Below are 6,000 nucleotides of genomic sequence, written 5' to 3' on the forward strand. Positions count from 1 at the left end.
ACATTGAACTGCATTACAGGCATGTCAATTTTCAATCTCAAAAGAAGAAAAAACTAAAATATATATATGAACAAAATTGTTTGGGCACTTGTGATCTACAGTACCTACAGCACGCTATGTAAAACAATTATTGTGAAAACACTTTGCCTTAAAGCACATTATCTGTTGGCGAGCATATAAGCCCAGAATATGAATGGAATGCGCTAAATGGTTAAGCGATGTTTTTATAGAAAAACCATTTAACGAGAAACTGGTAAACCTGAAACTGGTACAAATCTGGTAAAAATGACAGGTGGGCATTGGTGAAAAGCCTTGTTTTGCGCTACAGGTAGGCGTTTCTAAGTGTGTGACATCACATCAAAACTATTAATAGATCCTGGAATCAGTTATGTATCCTCTGCATTTTAGCAATACTGATATGTATCATTTCTTTAGTGAATTGAGCACTAAAATAAGGCATTGTAAGCAAATGAATAGTGCTATCAGTGGGTGCAATTCATTCTTAATTCATTAAATGAGTCCTCCTCCCACTGTATATTTGCGAGAGAGAGAGAGAGAGAGAGAGAGAGAGAGAGAGAGAGAGAGAGAGAGAGAGAGAGAGAGAGAGAGAGAGAGAGAGAGATTATTGACTTGCATGAGTCTATGAGTATGTGTTTTAAAGTGAGCCATATTCTGTTTTACTGAGTTCCATCTCTCTCATTACTTGTTCTGTCGCGAGAGCTGCTGAGGTGTGAAGCTCATGGGACATTCTGAAGGAGACCAGATAAATATGCACAAATGCTAGGAGATTTCTGAAATGACAGAGTGAAAGATAAAGAGTGATAGCGAGATAAATGTGGTGATATAACATTTGGTGCGGTAAACAAATCAGTTTTATGAATATAGTACTTCCATAAAATACCAATGGTGTTGTGAAATGTCTTAAAGCCCTTATATGTACCACAAAAAATGAGAAATGAAAAAATTATGATGGGGTGAAAAATGAAAGGGTGGATTAAAAGAAAAAGAAAAGGAGAGGGGAAGGAAGATGAAGGAGTGCAGAAAGGGAATACTGTAGATGGAAGAGAATGAGAAGGGAAAAGCAAAGGGAAGAGGAACAATGAAGTAAATGAAAGGGGAAAGAAAGGAATTTGAACGTGAAAAGGGACAAAAAGTAAAGGAAAAGGGTGAGAAAGGAAAAAGAAGAGGGAAAATAATGAAAGAGGAAGGAAAAGATGAAAGAAAAAGGGAAAGGGAAGAGGAATGAAAATGAAAGGGGAAGGGGAAAATAAACTGAAGGGGATAAGGAAAAGAGGAACATGAAGGGAAAATGGAAAGGAAAAGTTGAAGGGATGAGAAGGTAAAGGGTAGCAGAAAAGAAATTAAAGGGGGCGGAGGAGGTGAAAGAAAAAAGGGAAAGGATGAGAAGGGGAAAATGCAAGAAAATAAGAAAGGACGAGAAAGGAAAAGGGAAGAGGAAAAGAGAGGAAAATGTGAAAGAAGGCAAGAAGGGAATGGGAAGGGAAATGGAAATGAAAGGGGAGGGGGGAATTAAAACTGCAGGGAAGAAAAAGCAACAAGAAAGGGAAAATGGAAAAGGGAAAGAAGCAGGAAAACAGGGAAAGAAAAGTGAAGGGACCAGGAACAAGGTTGAAAAAGATAAGTGAAGATATAAAGAATGGAAAGGGAAGAGGAAAATAAATTAAAGGGTAAGGAAAGGGTGAAAAAAAAAGAAAAGAGAAGAGGGATGGAAATTAAATAGCTGAAAAGAAAAGTGAAAGATCTGGGAAAGAAGTTGAAAGTGAAATGGAAGACAAAAGAAGGAAATAAAAGCGGAAAAGAAAAGTGAAGGAAGTAGAAAAGGAAGAGGAAGATATAAGAAGGAAATAAATGCGGAAAAGAAAAGTGAAAGAATTGGGAAAGAAGTTGAAAGGGAAAAGTAAGATATAAGAAGGGGCAATGAAAGGGGAAAAGGGAAGGAATACAAAGGGAAAGATAAGAGTTAAAAAATAAAAGGAATGAAATAAAAAGAGAAAACAATTAAATGGAAATGAGACAGTAAAAATGTAAAGGGAAGATGAATGGAAATGGAAGGAGAAAAAAAATGTCAGAGGGACAGGAAAACAAGGGGAAAGAAAAGGGAAAGAAGAGGGTTCAGGATGAGAAAGGTATACAACATATAGAACAACATTCAAGAGAAGAAAAGGAAAGACAGAAGAAAGACAAGGAACAGTAGAAGTAAACAACAAAAGGATGAAGACTGCATGTGCCATCACTGGCTCTCTGTGATCCATGCTCATGTTTCATCTACATTATTCTCTTTTACCGAGACAAATCTGTACTTTCAAGACAACCGTAAACATCCTTAACAATCTCACACAGCAGGGTAATCACATTGAGGAGAGACACATTGTTATGGAGACTAAAAAAAAAGCCTTCAAAGTGCTGTTTGAAATCACTGCCTCAACACTTAGCAATAAGCCACACAGTATTTGTCTTGCGCAGACATGCTAACACAACAAAACAGAGAAGTATAGACACTAGCCTCCTGCAGGCAAAGCCAAATCAGCCTCCAATGCTAGTTTAATTCACGCTATTAATGACTTTCTGTGAACTGTGACACAGGCAAGTTTTAGCATCAAGAGTATTTGCTTAATTAAAGGGCTACAGGAAGTAATGAGCTGTCTGGACTAGAAAGCTGTGTATTCCTGCTCTATTAGGATGAGTCAGCTGTGAAAAAGATGGAGCAGTATCACAGGTCTGGTGGTTATAACATCACAAGGGTTTCATTCTCTTACTGACACTGGTTTTCTGCTTTGTTTGGTGTGAACCACCTTTCAGAAGTTACCAGGGTGAAGGTTCAAAGATTGATTTATCATGTGGCCTTTATTTAACACCGCATGTTCTCATAAGAAGACCCTTCAAAAATGGTTCATTTGGGTGCTAGTGGCCACATTTACTAATGTCTGTCGACTTCTCAATGAAGCACTCAAATGGCCATAGGTACTGGCAGTATATAGATTCCAGATGGAAATTTCAATCTTTGAATCTCTGAAAGGAGATATTTTATGTATATATACATTTTTTTATTATTATTATTATTATTATTATTATTATTATTATTATTATTATCTTCTTCATGGGTTCATTTGAATGCACTATATTTATAAATATTGAAATATTTATATATGCATACATACAATTCATTATAGTAGGCTACATAGGTTTAAACCAACCCTAATTCGTACCAATTCATACGACCTCTCTCGTACGAATTAGTACGATTTTTGCTAAATCTTACATATTTTACGAGTTGGCCAATTCGTATGAATTTGTACGAATGACCTACCCCTGACCCCGCCCCTAAACCTACCCATCACATGGGTTTAGATAAATCGTACAAATTCGTACGAATTAGCCACCTGTTAATCACTTGTACAAATTCGTACAAATTGGTCGTGAGACAGCGTTGTTTTAAACTTAGGATCACTCAAAATCAACAAAATAAAATATAATAATAATTATTATTATTATTTGTTCATATTGTTTAAACTTAGGATCACTCAAAAATAACAAAATATAATATAACAATAATAATTAATAATTTCTTCATATTGTTATTTAAACAATATTTTATTTATACATATTTAAATATTTTTATTTACATGGTTTTTATTTACATTTAATTCATTAGGCCATATTTCATAAGTTTTAACTTGACTAGAATTTATTATTATTGTTGTATAATAATACATTATTATTACTATTATATAGAAGAAAATGTGTTAGTAGCGTGGTTTAGCATTTAGTGCATGTACTTCAGAAATGTTGAGCAGAACATGCAGGTTTGAATCTGCCATGCATGTCTTGATTCCATTCCTGCTCTCGATCTAATGTCTTTACTTTTTGACTAAAAGTGGCCTCACAGCTCTGTCATGCATTGTCCAAATGAAGTAACAGGACGTGAAGACTCACTAAATTGTCCTTTTGGAAACGACAACATAATTTCCATATGTAACTAGGCCTGTATGTCACTCGGCTGAGGGTGATGTACACAGCCGAACGCTGCTGAGAATCAAATCCCTCTCAAATCCTACAACCAACTCCTCTGCAAAGTGGCCCAAATTGAATAATTTCAGAAGAAATGCTCACCACACACAGCAGACTCAAAAAGCTTTCTTTATCTCTTTTCACGGTCGTTTTCTTTCAATCTCATGAAATCTTCCATTCAACCCACTGAAAGTCCGACAGCACACACGCTGTATCGAACCACAAGCATCCTTTCAGAGGCTGTAATAGAGCAACGCTGTGTCTCGAACAGCTTTGTGTGCACATCTCTGTGTGTGTGAGGAGGGTGTACCAATGAGAGAAAAGCTGCCTTAGAAGAAAAGTGGCATGAAGAAGAAAGACAGACAGACACAACATAAACACACGCACACACACATGCAGACCGTGCTCCAGCAACTTCTTCTCTGGCAGTGGAATCTGCCCAAACAGTATTAGCATTCATCATGATCTCTTCCTCTCCTTTGGTCTGGGTGACGGCGCGACCCTGGCTCAGAGCTCCAGCCGAGCGCTGGATTTTAAGTGCGTCTGTAAGAAGATAAGCCTTATAAGCCGCAGACATGCACCTCTCAACTGTGTCTGGAAATCTGATGAAGCGCACATCATCTCATACGCAGCTGAACGGAGTCTGTGGAAGGTTTAGTTCACACGGCGCAGCGGGAGATACTCAACAGATACTGAACACACTGAATACAGATTTCTTTCATCATGATGTCGACTCCCTGACTCCCGCATGCTTGAATATAGTAGCATGTCTCACTTTCTCTAGTCGGACTTCCTTCAGATAACTCACTCTCTCTCTCATACTACACAAAACACATTTGGTATGATGCACAAGAATAGAAAATGTTCCATATTACCTAATGATATAAGTCCACAAATGTATCTGTGCCTCCGGTGCGTTCCGTAAAGTTTCCAAACAGACTTTCTGTCCCATGCGTACCATTGTCACCGTGTGTCTGCGCTCCCTTGCGGAGCGTGTGCTGCTCTGATCGGATCAGGATGTGTGTGTGGGAGAATCCTCTCTCACTCCTCCGCTGCAGCAGCTCAGGCGAGCCGAGAGATCCGATTGGCCGTCTCAGAGCTTACGGAGCGTCCGTCATGCGTGCGCCAGCCCTCGTTGCTTCTCTCTCCCCCCCTCTCTCTCTCTCTCTCTCTCTCTCTCTCTCTCTCTCTGGCTCTGTTTCTAACCGCCTGCATACACTGCTTGCATACCAGTACAAATCATTAATTTCATTTTCTTCGATCATATTAATATTATCACCACTAGTATTTCATTTTCTTCATTGCACAATGCAGATTTTTCTCTGTCCCCCTCCCCTTCTTTAAGGTCTGTCTTTTTTTAAACATATTTTATTACTCTCCCTCAAGGCTGTATTGACACTGTCATCTAATTTTTTCATAGATATTTCTGACAGACTGAATTATACCTGGGACACTTTCAAATGTGGTAATAAATCTGATAATTGTTCATTTTACCTAGTTTTTTACCCTGGTTCTGCCTTTTCAGATTTGCGGTACATTTATATGTACAGCAACCATCATAACTCACTTTTCGAAATGTCTGACTTCATTGTTGTCCAATTTCAGAGCAAAAGCATATTTTGAGAGCTTTGCTTTGCTTGGACTGCGAAAAAAAGAAAGAAAAAAAAACCTTTTTGTAAGCTTTAATGTTGCAATAAAAACGGAAGAAGCGACAGATCTTTTCTTCCACATTGTTACATACATCTGAGTTTAACGGATTATTGAAAAAAAAAAGAGTAGTGCAGGGACTTGAATCGGTTGTTGCATTTTGGGGTGTTGCACTAATTAATTAATGCGATCTTGCAGTGGACTATGGAGGGGCGGGGTTTAAGCGGAATAAATGATTGGAGAAGTCCACCATATGTCACCAGAGTGAAGACCATTTATTTTCACACTATACTATCAGCTATACTATCGTTACGAGTTCAACGA

The 6,000-nt window shown here is 38.0% G+C and overlaps 1 protein-coding gene across 1 annotated transcript in view; it reads right to left on the minus strand.

Annotated features, from left to right (window-relative positions):
• The window catches only part of LOC143709713 (cadherin-18), a 110,806-nt gene extending 105,740 nt beyond the window's left edge, over positions 1-5,066 (minus strand). The window contains exon 1 of the mRNA XM_077200326.1: positions 4,905-5,066. The gene's annotated coding sequence lies outside the window, so the exon portion shown is untranslated. The remainder of the gene's footprint in view (positions 1-4,904) is intronic.
• Positions 5,067-6,000: the final 934 nt, after the last annotated feature.

This window comes from Siphateles boraxobius, unplaced genomic scaffold (genome assembly GCF_051911475.1).
Source record: "Siphateles boraxobius isolate OS27281-9 unplaced genomic scaffold, OSU_SipBor_1 46, whole genome shotgun sequence".
In the NCBI taxonomy this organism is placed as follows: Eukaryota; Metazoa; Chordata; class Actinopteri; order Cypriniformes; family Leuciscidae; genus Siphateles; species Siphateles boraxobius.